Raw genomic sequence first — 19,740 nt, 5'->3', positions numbered from 1 at the left:
GAAAACTACTGGAACTAATAGAAGATTTCAGCAAAGTTTCAGGATACAAGATAAACATACAAAAATCAGTTGGATTCCTTTATACCAACAAAGAGAACCTCAAAGATGAAATCATCAAATCAATACCATTTACAATAGCCCACAAGAAGATAAAATACTTAGGCATAAACCTAACCAGAGACGTAAAAGATCTACACAATGAAAACTAAAGATACTACTGCAAGAAACCAAGAGACCTGCATAAGTGGAAAAACATACCTTGCTTATGGATAGGTAGACTCAACATTGTGAAAATGTCAGTTCTACCTAAAGCGATTTACAGATACAATGCCAAATTCCACTGGCATTTTTTTAATGTGATTGAGAAACAAATCATCAACTTCATACAGAAAGGCATGAGGCGCCAAATAAGTAAAGCATTACTCAAGAAGAAGAACAAAGTGGGAGGCTTCACACTACCTTATTTTAGAACCTATTACACCCGCACGGTAGTCAAAACAGCCTGGTACAGGTACAACAACAGATACATAGACAATGGAACAGAATTGAGAATCCAGACATAAATTCATCCAGCTATGAGCAGCTGATATTTGACAAAGGCCCAAATTCCCTTAATTGGGGAAAAGACAGTCTTTTTAACAAAAGGTGCTGACATAACTGAATATCCGTCTGCAAAAAACCGAAACAAGACCCATACCTCACACCATGCACAAAAACTAACTCAAAATGGATCAAAGACTTAAATATAAAATAAAAAACTTTAAAGATCATGGAAGAAAAAAAAGGGACAATGCTAGGTGCCCTAATACATGGCATAAACACAATATGAACCATAAGTAACAATGCACAAGCACCGGAAGAGAGAACAGATAAATGGGAGCTCCTAAAAATCAAACACTTACACTCATCAAAAGACTTCACCAAAAAAGTAAAAGGACAACCCACAGACTGGGAAAAAATTTTTGGCTACGACAAATCCGATCAGCGTCTAATCTCTGAAATCTACAAGATACTGCGAAACCTCAACAACAAAAGGACAAATAACCCAATTTAAAAATGCACCAAGGATATGAACAGGCACTTCACCGAAAAGATATTCAGGCAGCTAACAGAAACATGAAGAAATGCTCACAATCATTAGCCATTAGAGATATGCAGGTCAAAACTACAATGAGATATCATCTCACCCCAACAAGGCTAGCATTAATCTAAAAAACACAAAATAATAAATGCTGGAGAGGTTGTGGAGAGACTAGAACGCTTATACACTGTTGGTAGGAATGTAAAATGGTACAACCACTTTGGAAATCGATTTGGCACTTCCTTAAAATGCCAGAAATAGAAGTACCATAGGATTCAGCTATCCCGCTCCTTGGAATATATCCTAGAGAAATAAGAGCCATCACACAAATAGACATATGCACACCCATGTTCATTGCAGCACTTTTCACAATAGCAAAAAGATGGAAACAACCTAGGTGCCCATCAATGGACGAACGGATAAACAAATTATGGTATATCTACACAATGGAATACTATGCAACAATAAAGAACAATGATGAAGCCATGAAACATAACATGGAGGAAGCTGGAAGTCGTTATGCTGACTGAAATTAGTCAGTCACAGAAGGACATATATTTTATAAGACCACTATTATAAGAACTCAAGAAAAGGTTTAAACACAGAAGAAAACATTCTTTGATGCTTACGAGGGTGGGGAGGGAGGGTGAGGCTTTTTTACTAACTAGATAGTAGATAAGAATTATCTTAGGTGAATGGAAGTACAGCAGTCACTACAGGGGAAGCCAGCACAACTGGACTAAACCAAAGCTAAGAAGTTTCCTGAATACAATCAAACACTTTGAGGGACAGAGTAGCAGGTGTAGGGGTCTGGGGACCATGCTTTCAGGGGACATCTAGGTCAATTGGCATAACAAAGCTTATTAAGAAAATGTTCTACATCCTACTTTGGTCAGTGACATCTGCGGTCTTAAAAGCTTGCAAGCGGCCATCTAAGATGCATCAATTGGTCCCAACCACCTGGAGTAAAGGATAATGAAGAACACCAAAGACAGAAGCAAAGTAGTAGCCCAAGGACAGAAAGGGCCACATAAACCAGAGACTTCATCAACCTGAGACCAGAAGAACTAGATTGTACCCAGCTACCACCAATGACTGCCCTGACAGGAAACACAACAGAGAGTCCTGGATGGAGCAGGAGAGAGTTGGGGTGCAGAACTCAAATTCTAGTAAGAAGACCAGACTTAATGGCCTGACTGAGACTGGAGGAACCCTGGAAAGCATGGCCCCTGGATTCTCTATCAGCCCAGAACTAACACAATTTCTGAGGCCAACTCTTCAGACAGGGATTGTACTGGACTGTGGGACATAAAGTGATACTCATGAGGAGGGTGCCTCTTAGCTCAGGTAGATACAAGAGACCAAAGGGGCAGCTTCTGTCCAGAGGTGAGATGGGAAGGTAGAGATGGTTAGGAGCTGGTTGAATGGACATGGAGAATCAGGGGTGGAAAGGAGGAGTGTGCTGTCACAGTATGGGCAGAGCAATTAGAGTCACATAGCAATGTATGTATAAATTTTTCTATGTGAAAAAAATTTAAAAAAAAAAAAAAAAACCAGCTATGCTGCTAACCAAAAGGTCGGCCATTCGAATCCACCAGCTGCTCCTTGGAAATCCTATGCAGCAATTCTACTCTGCCCTACAGGGTCGCTATGAGTCGGAATCGACTCCACAGCAAACAAGTTTGGTTTACGAGTTTCGAGATAAACAAAAGTTAAGACCATTTGTTACCACAGACCTTCCCTACAAAAAATGCTGAAGGGAGTCCTTCAGTTGAAATTAAGAAAAATTATCTCCAGTAAGGAATGAAGAAAAATTATCTCCAGTAAAGGTCATTTCATGGGTAAATATAAAGGCCAGCTTTATGATATTTTTGGTTTTTAACTCTGTTATCTCCTATATGATTTGAAAGAGAAATGCATAAAAAAATTGTTATACATTTACATTATTTAGCACACAATGTAAAAAAAATGTAGTTTGTGATGACAGTAAAGGGAAGGGAGGAGTGGTTTAGGAACAGTTTTTGTATGGTTCTGAGGTTAAGCTGCTATCAATTTAAACTAGGTAGTGCAAATTAAATAACACACCATTAAACAACCAATGGGTTAAAGAAGAAACCACAAGGGCAACTAGAAATTACTTAGAGATGAATAAAAATGAAAGCACAATAAACCAAAACTTATCGCAAGCAGCAAAGGTGGTGCTCATAGGGAAATTTACAGCTGGAAATGCCTACATTAAAAAAGATCTCCACAAATGACATGATCTTATATATAGAAAATCCCAAAGAATCCACAAGAAAGCTACTAGAGCTAATAAATAAATTGAGCAAAGTTAAATGGTGTCAGTCATCTAGGCTTCTATAACAGAAATACCACAAGTGGATGGCTTCAACAAACAGAAGTTTATTCACTCACGGTCTAGTAGGCTAGAAGTCCAAATTCAGGGTGTCAGCTCTAGGGAAACCTTTCTTCATTGATTCTGGAGGAAGTTCCTTGTCATTAATTTTCCCCTGGACTAGGAGCTTCTCCGCACAGGAACCTTGGGTCCAAAGGATGTGCTCTGCTCCTTGTACTTCTTTCTTGGTGGTATGAGGTCCCCCCACCCCTGCTCAGTTCTCTTTCCTTTTATCTCTTGTAAGATAAAAGGTGGTGCAGGCAATGCCCTAGGGAAACTTCCTTTACATTGGATCAGGGATGTGTCCTTAGTAAGGGTATTAAAATCCCACCCTAATTCTGTTTAACATAAAATTACAATCACAAAATGGAGGACAGCCACAGGATACTGGGAATCATGGCCTAACCAAGCTGACACATATTTTAGGAGGACACAATTCAATCCATGACAAATGGTATAATACCAACACCCAAAAACCAGTTGTTTCTATATACCAGCAATGAACAATCTGAAAAGGAAAACAAACTCATTTACATTAGCAGCTAAAAGAATAAAATACCTAGGAATAAATTTAACCAGGGAAGTGAAAGACTTGTACACTGAAACTGTATTACATTGCTGGAATAAATTAAAGAAGAACTAAATAAATGAAAAGACATTCTGTGTTCATGAAATGGAACACTTAATATTGTTAAGATATCAACACTACCCAAAGTGATCTACCGATTCAATGCAGTCCCTGTCAAAATCACAACAGCTTTCTTTGCTGAAATGGAAAAGCCAATCTTTAAATTCTATGGTATTTGAAGGCGCCCCGAAGAGCCAAAACAATCTTGAAAAATAAGAGCACAGTAGGAGGACACACAGTTCCTGATTTTAAAACATATTACAAAGCTACAGCTAACAAAACAGTGGTACTGGTATAAGGATAGCCATGTACACCAACAGAATAAAATTGAGAGTTCAGAAATAAACCCATGCATCTATGGCCAATAGATTTTCAACAAAGGTGCCAAGTCCATTCAATGGGGAAAAAACAGTCTCGTCAATAAATGTTGCTGGGACAACTGGATTTCTACGTGCAAAAGAATGAAGTTGGACTCATACTTCACACCAAATATGAAAATTAAGTAAAAATAAATCAATGACCTAAATATAAGCACTAAAACCATAAAATTCTTAGAAGTAAACACAGGAGGAAAGATCATGTTTTTGACAATGGATTCTTAGACACAACACTAAAAGCAAGAGCAACCTAAAGAAATTAATTAATTACACTTAATCAAAATTAAAAACATATGTGCATCGAAGGACTTTATCAACAAAGTAAAGAGACAAACTACAGAATGGGAGAAAATATTTGGTAACCATGTATTTGGTAAGGGTTTACTATCTAAAATATATAAAGAACTCCTACCACTTAGGGGAAAAAAAAAAAAAAAGAACAAAAAACCCAACTAAAAATGGGCAAATGACTTAAACAGACATTTTTCCAAAGAAGATATACAAATGGCCAAAAAGCACAGGAAAAGATGTTCAATGTCATTAGTCATTAGGGAAATGCAAATCAAAACCAAATAAGATACCACTTCATACTCACTAGGATGGCTATTATCAGAAAATAACAAGTCTTGGTGAGGATATGAAGAAACTGGAACCCTCCTTCATTACTGGTGGGAATGTAAGATGGTGCAGCACTGTGGAAAAGTTTGGTGCTTCAAAAAGTTAAACATAGAATTACCATTTGTTGTGTGCTGTTGAGTCAACTCCGACTTACAGTGACCGTATTCGACAGAGTACAACCGCCTCACAAGGTTTCCAAGGCTGTAATCTTTATGGAAGCAGACTGCCCCATCTTTCTCCCAAAGAGCGGTTAGTGGGTTCAAACCAACGACCTTTTGGTTAGCAGGCGAGCGCTTAACCACTGCACCACCAGGGCTCCTTAGAATTACTGTATAACCCAGCATTTCACTGCTAAGTATATATATCCAAAAGAATTGAAAGCAAGGACTCAGATATTTGTATACCAATGTTCACTACAGCATTATTCACAATAGTCATAAGGTGAAAATAACCCAAGTGTCCGTCAACACCTGAATGGATAAACAAAATGTGGTATATAGACACAACGGAATGTTTTTCAGCCATAAGAAGAAATGAAGTTCTGATACACGGTACCACATGGATAAACCTTGAAAACATTTTGTTATGTAAAATAAGTCAGACACACAAGGACAAATATTATATGATCCCATTTATATGAAATACAGAGAATAGGAAAATGCCTAGAGAAAGTTTATTAGTCGTTACCAGGGGCTGGGGCAGGAAGTGGATAGGGAGTTATTACTTCAGGGGTACTGAGTTTCTGTTTGGGGTGATGGAAATTATAGAAATAGATAATGGTGATGTTGCACAATATAATGAATTTAACTAACGTCGCTGAATCATACACTTAAAACGGCAATTTTTTTGTTATATACATATTTCACCACAATAAAATTTTAAAAAAAGAAAAAAAGCTTACTATGATTGCAGTCACCTCTTCCACTGTGGGTTAGCAACTAGCTAAATCTTAGGGCAGTTCGTCTGCCCCAAAAAGTTAACAGTGTCCTCTGGAAGTGCGTGTGTATCATGGCAATCCTGAGTCATTCCATCATCTTGCCGTACTCTTTTTTTTCTTCCAGATCATAAGTCAGGAAAGTACAGAAGAATGCTAGCATTTAGTCACATCTCTAAGAAGCTATGTAAAACCTGAGGTTAAGCTTCTCCCAATCAGTAAAAGTCTTCTTTATTTAGCAAACAAAGTTCTAACTCAATTAACTTCCTTAATTTTTTTTATTGATAATCAGTTTATAACGGATTGGGTCTGAAGTTGAAAACTTCATCGACCACGAGCAAAACTGTTTCTCTGTTAAGAAAGGAGGCTGTTTCTTATCCTTTGAAATATTTTCAAACACAATTTGAAAATTAAAATTTTTAAACAGCACTATGTAATTAATTGTGTCTTCAAACAAAAATTATATTTTTGATTATCTACAAAAAGACAAGAACATCAAACAACAGAACCCATGTCTCTCTTTACAGACTATCTGAACACGGGAGATCCTTTTTTTAATTATAATGCATTTTAATTCAAATAAAAATGTGACTGTAGTCCACCTTTATCAGCAAGTGTGTAAAGATACAGTAGAATATTGGTAATTAGAACAACTATTGGGGAACCGGAAATATCAAACTTTACGGAGACAAAAGAATAAATGTATGTCAACAATTATGCACAAACGTGATGACTATTTATGGAGCTCATTTTGACAAGGATTTATTATAAAATACGATGAGAGTTTAGGAATATCAGTCCTTGCTATCCTTGATAAACAGGGCCACAAAAGTCAAAAGGCCTTTTTTTCATAGGCTAACATATTACACACTTTAAAAACAAATGAATAAATTAATGAATGCCAAACTTCATATAGTTCATTTTCAAACTGCCTTTCAGAATGAAACTATCATGGTTTGTCTATTTGATATACTTTTTCATACCAGTGTGACTTAATATAAGTGTAATTAGACTGGAACCTTATAATAACACTATCTTCAAAGTCCATATCTGAAAGATCATTAAATAAGAAATACCACTGAACACAAACTCTGAATAAACCCCACAATATGCTCTCTTGAACAGGATCCAAACTGCACTTGCATCAATAAGAAAACATGTCTGATCAAAGCCACTGTTCAATTCTACAAAAAAAAAAAAAAAAAAATTCATTGCCGTCAAGTCAATCCCGATTCATAGCAACCCTGTATTTATTCTGGCACAGTAAAATATATGAAAAAATCCTTCAAGGAGAAATTGAGAACATACAGTTTTGGAAATTATTTCAGTAAATGACTTCATCATTGTTCTGAACAAGTCTGTTGGGGCTTGATTTGCCAGAGAGAACAAACTGGAATCACTGTCTAGCTTCCCCCAAATCCCCTTCGTCATTTTTATTATGGATCCAGTACCAGTGTGGATCTCTAAACTCTATTCTGTCCAAATAACAAATTTCCTTACTGTCCAGAATAGGAATTCAAATAAACTGAATCACTAACTGAGCTCATCCTGTATGCAAAGCATTTCTTTGTAGAAAAATAGCTTCTGCCAAGAATATTAAAAAATGGGTTGGGGAGCCAAACATATGCAAAAATATCTGATCAAGGGAGGTGGTGAGTATCACACAGAGGTACATACAAAGTATTCTATTGTGGAAGTGTCTTAGTTATCTAGTGCTGCTATAACAGAAATACCACAAGTGGATGGCTTTAACAAAGAGAAATTTATTCTCTCACAGTCTAAGAGGCTAGAAGTCCAAATTCAGCATGCCAGCTCCAGGAGAAGTCTTTCTCTCTCTGTTGGCTCTGGGGGAAGGTACTTGTCTTCAATTCTTCCCCTGATCTAGGAGCTTCTCAGTGCAGGGACCCTGGGTCCAAAGGATGTGCTCTTCTCCTGGGTCTTTTTTCTTGGTGGTATGAGGTCCCCATGTCTCTCTGCTCATTTCTCTCTTTTATATCTCAAAAGAGATTAGCTTAAAACACAATCTAATCTTGTAGACTGAATCCTGCCTCATTAACATAACTGCCTCTAATTGTGCCTCATTAACATCATAAAGGCAGAATTTACAACACATAGGAAAATCACATCAGATGACAAAATGGTGGACAATCACACAATACCGGGAATCATGGCCTAGTCAAGTTGACACATATTTTGGGGGGGACACAATTCAACCCATGACAGGAAGGAAGAGAAGATTAATTTTGACTGGAGATCTGCAAAGGCTTTTTGAGAGAGAAATGCTATTTGAGCTGGGCCTTGACTGATGGGCAGGGCTTCAACTGATAGAGGAGAGGATGGGGAGATCCCTGCTATAATATCCCTATTATGACCAGACAGGTCAAGTACGCTGACCATAAGACAGCTGAAGAATTCATCAGGAAGACAAATTCTTCAAAGTGGTCTGAGGGTCAACACCAAAGGAACTGTCTACAAGTAACAGTTCTGAGCTAAGAACTCCCCTGAGAATAGACCCAAGGCCAAAAAGTTTGTCCAGACAATCAGAGAGGCTGACTCAAGGGAAATATGGATAACAGGAGTGTTTTTCAAGTTATGGTTCAAAAAATCAATTAGTAAACACTGATTAGCATTTTTTCCCCCAAAATGGATGGGAGGGAAAGGAAAAGAAGGGAAGAAAAAGAGAAAGGCAGAAGGGAGAAAGGGGAGGGGAGGAAAGGACAGGAAAGAGTGAATAACACATAGGGTAACTATACTTTGGGAAACTTTTCAGTTTCTACATGTGAGTTGTATTAAAAAAACAAATTGACAATCACTTGCTTAGAAATTCCTGCAAGTTCAATACACTGGCACTTGATTAGAATGTACTCTCAGTCCTGTTCAATTTATTCTGATCATTAGTGTGGATCCAAGTGTTCTTGGCCATGAGTAATCTACTCAAAAATCTTGTTGCACTAAGTATGATGTTCTCACCAGATAGTCAGAAGACACAGCCTGATGTCTTCATAAAGCAAATAAAGTTTAAAAGGGTCATTTCCAAAATGTGTAACAGTATGGTAAAAATTAAACCTGACTCCTCGAGCCTATCTCCACAATTTCCATGTTCTTAATAGTCTGATGGATGTCGAATACCTTCATATGAAAGATACATGTATAATATAGTTATTTTTCAGGAAGCGTATAATCTCATAGAGAGAAAGCATAAAGATCTATAATTAATACAATAAAATAGATCATATTTCACCAAGAAGCAAACAGCTTAAGATGACAGACTGCCTCCTCTCATTTACATAGGTCCTTTATGTGTTTTTTCCCTGAAGATCTTTCATCTAAAACAACCCTGTCCAAGCACAGATATCTAACAGAACAGAATTAGTTAGGGATAGGGCCAAGAGTAGAAGTTAAATCTTCTGAGATTTAATTTATTAATATTTCCATGAATCCACGGCTTAGCAAATCACTGACAATAGGTTCTTATTTTCAATAGTAACAACTTCATAAATACACACAAATACATGTTTAACAGGCACATAGTCCATACACAGATAAGCCACAAGATACAAATAAGGGACACAAACATGGGAATAAAGGTAAAAATAATAAAATTCTCTATAATAAGATACAACAAATATGAGCATTAATCAGATAAAATTAACTATGAGAAAAGTTGTAAGTGTGTTGCTGTTTAGCCTAGTGTATTTCCTCAAAATCACTAATGGCTCCAGGATGTCTCAGTAAAAATGGAGGATGATATTTAAAATGTAACTGATCAAAATAAACAAAACATTGAAAACTGTTTATGTTAGCCATTACGGAGACATTCTGATATTGAAAAAGAAGAATTAAATAATAACCCGTTTTCAATGTTTATTTAGAACTGTTCAAGGGAGATATTGTACCTGGTAGTCTCAAAGGCAGTTTTTTATGAGTTGTTTATCTGTTTGTTGGAATGGAACTGGGGTTGTTTTCCAGGCCTTATAGCCTAAGGGAAACATCCTGCAAACCAATCCAATCCCCTTTATCTTGTTCTAAATTCCCAAAGCAATCTTTCAATTATTAATTTGGCTTCTAGGCCCTTTAATTTCCAAAAGGGGTTATCCTGGATATCTGACATGAGTGCTCCAAGTTATGGCAGGAAATATTTATTCAAAAATATTGAGGACTTATAAAATTAGGATGGGGCAAGACTGGACATTTTGTTCTGTTTTACATGAGGTCATCATGAGTTGCAGGAGACTTAACAGCAACTATCAACAACATAAAACCAAACCTGTTGCCATCGAGTCAGTTCCAACTCATGGCAGTCTCTCGTGTTTCTGAGTAGAACTGCACTCCATAGGATTTTCAATGGTTGTAGTCTTATGGAAGTAGATTGCCAGGTCTTTCTTCCACAGCCCAGCTAGGTGGACCTTTTGAAGACCTATAATACAGCCTAATAAACCAGGATTATCAATCTCTTGTAAATTGATTTAAAGACCAACCATTCTATATTGCAATTTACTATTTATCTGTTTACATCACTTAATAAACTGAAAATTCTGTGAAGATGCTATAGCAAGCACTCAGTATATAGTTTTGAATGAATGAATATAATCAGTTAATGAGTGAACTAAGCAGATCAAATTTTTCAGAAAGCAAGGGTAATAAGACTCAAAATACTGGGTGATTTCATTAGTGACAAACCTCTGCAATGACAATAATGTCGATGTTTGCTTGCTATGTTCCCCCACAGTTTAGAAGTACTTCCATATACATACAATTTTATGATATTCTTAAACAATTCTATAAATTAAGTACACAAATAATATTGCTCCTCTGATGAGGAAACAAAGGTTCAGAGGTATGGGCCAAATGGCTTCGGCTATAAAGATTCAGAAGTAGAAATCTGGCAGGGCAAAACAAAGCATTTCAAGATCAGATCCCTGGTAAACACTCCCACTGGGGTGGGAAAAGAGCGAGACAAGAAGAAAGGAGTAGCAAGTAATGCAGGAAGAGAATTAGGAGATAACAGTGTCAGAGAAAGGGGCCTCAGTGAAGCAATGGTTAAGTTCTCAGCAGTTCGAACCCACCAGCCGCTCCACAGGAGAAAAGACCTGGCAATCTGTTCTGGTAAAGATTAAAGCCTAGGAGACCCTATGGGGCAGTTCTGCTTTGTCACATAGGGTCACTCTGAGTCAGAATCAACCTGATGGCACACAACAACAGTGTCAGAGAAGCAGCAGGAAGTTGGGGGTGAGTGGCCATAATGTCAAAGGCTGCAGGTAAGTCATGGAAGATGGGAACTGAGAAGTGGCCACTGGATTTGGTGACTACAAATCACTGGTAACCATTAAGAGGAGGACCCTTTTGGTTAGAGTAGTGGAAATGAAAACCAATTTGAGAGGCACTACGGTGCGATGGATCGCTTTTATGTGGCCTTTCTCGCCATGGTCTTGTAACTCCCACTCAAGTGATTGGGTGAGACTGTGCAAAGAAGGTAATGGTGACTCACCAAGGAGATTGGTCAGTTTTACCATCCCAGTAGGCTTAAAATGAGCCATCCCAGAGGTGGGAAGGAAAGAATCTCACCACCATCAAGGAAGAAGAGCCAAGAGCGGATCCCTGTGCTGAGAAGCTCCCGGAACCAGGAGATTGAGAGAAAGAGAAGTAGAGAGCTGTAACACTTAAGACAGAGAGAAGCAGTGGCAGAGGAACAGCGGCAGGGGAGACCAGCAGGAGATGGGCTTCCCAGACCACAGAACAAGAAAGCTGAGTGCCTTCGGGCAGGAGACTTGCTGGTAGAGTGGGTTGCCTCTGAGTACTTATCAGCAGAGTTAAAAGAGCTTTGTGATACTTGCCTGAGCAGGGCAGAGGCTGAGGGGCCAGAGAGAGGTGTGCCTGCCGGCACAGCTGAAAAGAGGCTGTCCTGATGGAAGAACCGTAGTCTGAGTGTTCCTGAACCTGAACTGTAAACTATTACTTCCCTAATAAACCCCATAATTGTGAGTACTGTCTGTGTGTTCTGTGTGGCCATTGCAATGAATTACGGAACTCAGCAGAGAAGCAGGAGTGCCGTGGGAGGGGCGGTTGGTGTCAGAATTGGTAAAGATGGCGAAGAGGAGACTTGTCTGACCTCCGCCTCACAGGAATCAGCCTTGGGCTGTTGATCTTGATTCTTCTTCCTCCCGGTGAAGTTAACAGGAGGTCAGATGCTGCCCTGTTGTCATTTTTACAGGCATTAAAGAGTTAATTGAGAGAACTCTAAGTTACACATAAAAATCTTGAGAAATCTAGGTATGTTTCAAACAAGTTTTATAGCAGCTTAAACACACTCAACCCTTTCTCTAGTGCTCCTAAGAAGAACACTAACCCAACCCAGAAGATGAGAAAGTTCTTCCTGCTACTTTTGTTCTTTCAGCTGTCAAAGAGAAAACACTGGGAGGGGAAAAGCACACTCCTGCCTGCTTGTAAGAGGGCTCAACACTGACAGCCTCATCTTTTTTCAGACATAAGATTCCTTCAGGATGGCATTAACCTTCCACTGCAAGAATAAACAGTAACCCCATTTAACAGAAGAGAAAAGCAAGGCACAGAAAGCCCAAGTGATTGCCTGAAGCTGAGGCAGTGACTGACAGATCAGATTTCCTTCCCACTTAAAGCCCTCTCTGCTGATTACAATCTAACTACATTTATAAACGTTTCAATGAATTTCATCTTCATGCATTGGATTAGCAAGATCAACTCCCCACTGATAATGCAAAATAACCCTGAAATGTTTCATGCCTCCCTGATAAGCCAAAAATTGAACTTTCAGTCTCCATTTGGACTGTGATAATCTTGATCTTTCACCTTCAGCAAAAATTTTCTCATAGCTATAATTTTAAAGTTAGTAATGAGTGCTTCAGTTGCTTTCCAAGTAGATAGAAAACCTTTTTTAAATAGACTGCCATGACCTCCGTCTATAACTTACAGAGTTCATCACATGTAATAATTTTCTTTACTCAGGAGACATTCTTAAATTTTCTTTAAAGAGATCTGGGCACTACCCCACTGATAAAACTAAACACACATACACACTTATTACCTTTCTCCTTTCTACTACATTGGAAATCAAAACGTATCTTTAAAATGTGTTTTGAATTCTGTACAACTACCAAGGGCTTTTAAAATCCTTCAACCTGCTAATTAAAATACAATAAAATATAATTTAAAAATATTTAAAATACAATAAAAAATGTCAACTAAATACATTTACATTAAATGAAGCCTAGGCAAGACATCAGGCTAGGGACTGTTGTTGTGTGCCCTCGAGTCGATTCCGACTCACAGCGACCCTATATGACAGAGTATAACTGCCCCATAGGGTTTCCTAGGCTGTAGTCCTTAGGGGAGAGATAGCCAGGTCTTTTCTCCCGCAAAGCAGCTGATGAGTACTAACTGCCAACCTTTTGGTGAGCAGTCAAGCGCTTAACCACTGCACCAGGGCTCCTTAAGCAGCAAACACAGTCCAGCTCCTTAAACTGAAGTTCTGGCTCTCCCAGAGCTGGGTGGGGCTGCACTCACTTGGGTGTGTTTTGTTTTTTTCTACACTAAAATAACAAAACAACTATTTGATGATAAGGGCTAATCTGAAGCTATTCCACTATTCTTGCCTATTTGAGACGTTCGTAACATGAAATGAGATGTTGAATGGTGTAATATCATGCCAAATGTAAGCTCCTCAAAGGCAGGTACCAGATCTTATTCACTTTTTTATTCCCTATGTTAGAAGGGTGGGTGTTTAATAACTACTGTTTGAATACCACATTCTATGTCTAAAGCTGGATGGTGAACACAGGTGTTTATTATTATCCCTTAAACTATATATATGTGTTTTACACATCTTTTGTAGATATGATAAAACCAACCAAACCTGTTGCCATTGAGTCCATTCTGACTCATAGTGACAGAGTAGAATTGCCCCATAGTTTCCAAGGAGTGGCTGGTGGATTTGAACTGCTGACCTTTTGGTTAGCAGCCGAACTCTTAACCACTGTGCCACCAAGCCTCCACAGATATGATAGATTTCACAATTTTAAAAAGAAGCAGATTCCTGAGCCCCATCCACCAGACATTCTAATTCAATAAGTCTTGAGGGGAATTAAAGTTTATTTTTCTAATCATTTCAACTAATGCCAGGGCAGGTGATCCAAGGAATGCATTAGTGAAGATTTCTCATTTTCATGTTCAAATTACTAGGCTTAGCCCTAAACACAGATAACATAGAGTTTAGCATAAAATATTACACCCAGATATGATGGGAAACTCCTTCCTAATTTGCCCTGATTTTTATCTATTATGATTCTTAATGCTTTTCTTCTTCTTTTTTATTTCTTCAAAGATTTGAAGGCAAAAATCCTGACATAATTCTCTCCTACTTGGTTTAATGTCTAGACTCCCAAAATTTTACAAAATTACATAGCTTTGCAACTTTACTCAGAAGTTAAGTCCTCGTATTTCACTTCATCTTTTTAGGCAATGGCTTTTCACTGAGTCCTTCCCTTTCTCAGCTTGCAAAAGAAGAAATATTAAAGTTAAAGAAGGTAATGCATCTTTTCCCAGACAACCTTTCTTGCTTTCTCATTCAACACCAGCATAAATGATAGAGAAAAGAAATATCTCTATAACAATAGCATGAAAACCCCATAACTCTTCTTTTCCAAACATAAAACCCAAAACCAAACCCACTGCCATCAGGTTGATTCCAACACAGCGGAATACTTTTCCAGACTCCCTTAAAAAAAAAAGCTTATTTCTTAAGAGGAATCCCTGTGGTAGTTAACCATAAGGCAGAAGTTGGTTGAATTTAAATACAATGATTCCCGTAACAATTCCCATAAGATCTGAAACCTTTCCAAGGCTTTTGGAAAGATATTGTATTTTTTTACCACAGAATTTTACAACTGGAACAGAAATTTAAACCCAACAAATGCATATGATTTCAAACAAACAGTACGTGTTTATCCTAGGACTCCCATGCTAGAATAAAATATACAACATTTTGATTTATCTTCTTTCTTATATTTGGCAATGGAATTAGGGTTCACTGAGTCTAATTACTTTTTTTATTTAAAAAGGGAACTACAGGCACACATGTTCAAACACAAACACACACACTACCATCACCATCACCATCAGTCAGATCACGTTAATAGCACACTCTAAAGCACTGGAATAAATAAACAGCAATCACAAAAAAAAAAATCTAAACATATTTTCAGTATTTAAATAAAGTAGTTTAAAATTTAAAAGCCACAAAATAACACCGTCAGTCAGCTATACCCTTACCAAACCAAAAATACCTGTTGCCATCAGGTCGATTCTGACTCATAGTGACCCTAGAGGACAGAATAGCACTGTCCTGTAGGGTTTCCAAGGCGCGGCTGGTAGATTCGAACTGCCAACCTTTTGGTTAGCAGCTGAGCTCTTAACCACTGTGCCACCAGGCTGGTTTCCTCTACCCTTACAGTCTCCTTTAAAAATCTAAAGGGTATACCAGCATTTCAATGCATATGTATTGTTATGCACATACATAGAGTTCCTTTTGCTGCTAAAAATTATTATAAATTCTAGTTGACTCACTAAAACAAAAACAATGAAGTTATAAAAAAAATCTGTTTTTAACTTTAACAAAAATAAGGCAACATTTCACTAAAGTACAAGCTGTAAACTTAAGAGATGCAACAACTCTTTCAATCCATGATAAAATCCTTTGTTAATCAATACTTTTATCGAAACTTCATTCTAATGAAAGGTATCTAAGTAACAGAAAAAATTTTTCTACTATGAGTCGGAATCAACTCGACGGCAACAGGTAAGTTACATAACAACCTTACAAAATCAAAAATAAGGGAATCATTTCAAATGACACCATCATACCCACATTCATCCACAAAAACATTAAAAACAAACATGCTTGCACAATTATATAAATTTTCTTTAATGTATTATACATGAGAGCATAAACTAAATGTAAAGAAGTTCAATAACAAAATTCTGAAGGAAAAAGTTTTCTTACAACTCATAAACACTGTCAAGAGTAGTTACTCTGAAAGGATACCACAGCATGCAAATGTGCTGCAACAATTTCATGACCATGTTGAAAATGACATAAGTACAAAGCCAACACATCAAGACAGAGCAGGGAATCAGAGAAATGCAACTAGAACCTTCATCAAACTGGACCACACAATGGATGGTCTCACTTGCATACACCAATTAATTCACTTTGCATTCTTAACTTAGATTTTTTTCTATTATACAAAAGATTAATTTTCCTTTATGTTTACTTCTAGAAAAGCCTATATGCAGTTAGCCTACAGCATTATTTTAGAAAAACATTAAACTTAAAATTATCTAATGTCTTTACTTGCAGATCATTTTTTCCCATAATCTGATATAAATATAAAATAGTCTATTCATTTCACATCAGAAGATGGGACCAATATGGACTTTGCAAACTTCATTTCTGAAGCTCAATTTTCAATATTCAGAAATTATCTTATACTCTGGTTCTACAAAAATGCTTGATAATCATAAAGTTTCAAAATATAAACATTTAAAGAACTAGGAAAACACTTTTAGAAAACAAAGGACATATTCCTAAATTCAACATTATTAACAGTAAACACTAATGTAAAGAAATTTAAATAACTATGGGGAATGAATATGTAAATACACTTCAGAAGAATCTAATGTTATATGCTAATGTCAAGAAGATGAGTGCACTTTGAACTGCCAAAAGCCATTTGAGAACAAAAAGGGTTTTTAGTTTTTTAAATCAATGTAACCTATACAACTGTTAAGGGAATCAAATTAGAAAGAGATAAATGACACCTTTAAATCAGTTAACACTGGTCTCAGATAAACCAAAAGGCCCTTTTCTCAGGTTCTTGCCAGACAATGGAAACCCTGGTGGTATAGTGGTTAAGAGCTATGGCTGCTAACCAAAAGGTTGGCAGTTTGAATCCACCAGGTGTTCCTTGGAGACTCTGTGGGCCAGTTGTACCCTGTCCTATAGGGTCACTATGAGTCGAAATCAACTCGACAACAATGGGTTTGGTTTTGGTTTTCCAGGCATTGGAAAGTATTAATGTAAGCACTAATCCAAACTTCTATAATTCCCTGGAACAATGCAATTCTGGTTAAATCCAACCACCTGCCAATAGCCATCCAATACCAAGAAGCTAAATGTGGCTAAGAGAAAATATACAACCATGATGCCTGGCTTGGTTTTAAATGCATGACTATGGATCTCTAGTGGATCCTTACTGCTACCTGGCAATCCTATCACATTTTCAAGGTAATTCACTCTCCTTGTCTAAATAACAATTGCACACCTTCTCCTCTCTCCTAGAACACCCAATATCTCCTACCCCATCATCACTCTCAGCTGCTAACCTTGCTTTCTACTTCACTAATAAAAGTCATCAGAAGAGAACTTGCAAGTACCCAGCCCCCCACCACCACTTCTAACCATCTGAAAAGCCAGGTGCAGTCAAGTTGGCTCCATCATGATGATGCGTGTATATCACAGTAGAACTGTGCTCCACAGAGTTCTCAATGGCTCATGTTTCAGAAGTAGATCATCAAGCCCTTCTTCCGAGGTGTCTGTGGGTAGACTCAAACCTCCAAACTTTCACTTAGCAGCCGAGCAAGTTAACCATTTGCATCACCCAGGGACTCCTCTACATACATCTACATACATCTACATCTACACACTCTGCCTTTCCACTTGTGTGAGGGCACTCTAAAAAATCGAGGCACTTAGCATGACTAAAATGACTGACACAGGTCTGAGGCAGGCTCCATTTTGCCTTAAACTTTCGCTTCTGCTTTCAGAACTTGTGCACCCCATTAATTCTCTTCCCATGAATACACAAGAATGTAGTTCTATTTGATTAAGGTTATCGGAAAGAATGCTTGCACAGATGTTTAGATAATTCTCAGGGGAAACTAATGGTGTGAGTTGGCTCCAGGAAGTCTATATTAGAAAATAGACCAGCTGACAATGTTAAACTTTAACTTGTGATTGTCTTGTGACTCTTTTGCAACACCTAGACCCATGCTTGTAAAACTCCACATGACTGTGATCACCTATTCCCTTGCCCATTTTATTGCATATACAGCCCACCTCTTTTCCAATGAATTTTTGCAACACACTGTGATCCTGTATTGCACTGTGTTACCCTGCTCGAGCAGTTCTTGATTTCCCTCAATAAACTTTTTAAGAACGTGAGATTTGTTTTATGTGTTGACATTTCTGGTGCCAGAAATGAGACACCAAATGTGCATTTATCTTCAGCGACCCCCAAGGTATCAAGAATTCAGGCTACAGGTACAAGCTGAGCCATTTTGGGCTCTCTATCTCCACAACAGACTCTAGGGAGTTGCTTTTAAGGTAAATAACCTCTCGGATCCAAACTCTGCTTTCTTGCATTGAAGTTCTCTGAGTCTACTGTGGGACCTGTTTTCTCTAAAGTAAGTATATTGATTCAAATGCTTTTATGTTTTCTAAAGTGGCCTTTTGATTCTGTTCTGCCACCAGGATGCCAGTTTGGTTTTAAATTGAACCAGGTTTTTGTGATTGTTACTGAGGAGTCCTAGAGTCTCATAAGCGACAAAAAACTGTGAGTGTGGGTAGAGCTATTAAAAGCCACTTGGATGCTCACCACCATCTGAAAAGACACCCGTCAAAGGATAAGCTGGACATGAGATGGGCCAGAAGCATTAGGCTGCCCACCAGCTGCAAGCAAAGTCTTATGTAATCTTAGGCACACACTGGTTACAACAAAATATTGTCCAAACCCTGTGGCAACTCCCTGACAGGATTTTTGTTTGACTCTAGGAAAACCAAGGTTTCAGCCTAATTTTTGGTTTCTGGCTAAGCTGTTTTTGTTTTAATCTTAACCTGTCTGCTGGAAATATGAGAAAGGCCACATCAGGTGGCAGCTCAGAGCCACCCTCCAAGACTGCTGCCTACTACATGAACAAGCAATTTAGTCATTCAAGATGTGCATATTTGTCTGGCTGGCATACTCTCACCAGAGACAGTCTGGAAAATCAGTGGCCACTTTGGGGTTCGTTTGAACTTTCAAAACTGGTTTTTCTATGCAGTAAATTAGAAACCAAGGAAGGGCACCTGAACTAAGCAACCTCAATGGGATGCCTATTTTGATTGGTACTAAGAAGCTTCTAAGAGACATCAGGACCGTAAAATAGCCTCTCTGCAGGACATCATTTCTAAATTGACTAAGCTAAATAAAGACTTACAATACCAAGGTCCTGCATCAGCTCCTTCTGCTCCTCAGCTGGCTGCTGTACCTTTGTATCCCTCTTTGCCTTCCTATTCTCCTGACAATACTTTATCTGAGCTTCCTTTCTTCCCTGAAAAACCAACTGAAAAACTTTTTATCTAAAATAACTAACAATTGAAAATCCTCTGCCTGAAATGCCCTTTAAAATAAAACACTCAGCGAGCCGCCGTTCACTTACTGCCTCCCTTCCTTCTTTCTCCCTCCGCCACCCGAGCACCAGCCGCGCTCTGAGCTGCCCGCGGGGTCCCTCCCCTGCTGCCAGAGGAGCAGCTGCTGCCACCGCCAGCAGCAAATTAGGAGGGAGAAAGGAAGGAAAGAAGGAAGGAAGGGGGCCGGAGCGACTAGCAAGACGGAGCAGGTGAATGGGCTTGTGGTG

General features: G+C 38.2%; 1 protein-coding gene across 4 annotated transcripts in view; it reads right to left on the bottom strand.

Moving 5' to 3' along the window:
- Positions 1–19,740, bottom strand: part of SLC10A7 (solute carrier family 10 member 7) — a 334,202-nt gene that overhangs the window by 269,034 nt on the left and 45,428 nt on the right. The window lies entirely within an intron of this gene.

Source organism: Trichechus manatus, unplaced genomic scaffold (genome assembly GCF_000243295.1).
Source record: "Trichechus manatus latirostris isolate Lorelei unplaced genomic scaffold, TriManLat1.0 scaffold00059, whole genome shotgun sequence".
Classification (NCBI taxonomy): Eukaryota; Metazoa; Chordata; class Mammalia; order Sirenia; family Trichechidae; genus Trichechus; species Trichechus manatus.
This window is presented reverse-complemented; position numbering and strand designations above follow the sequence as displayed.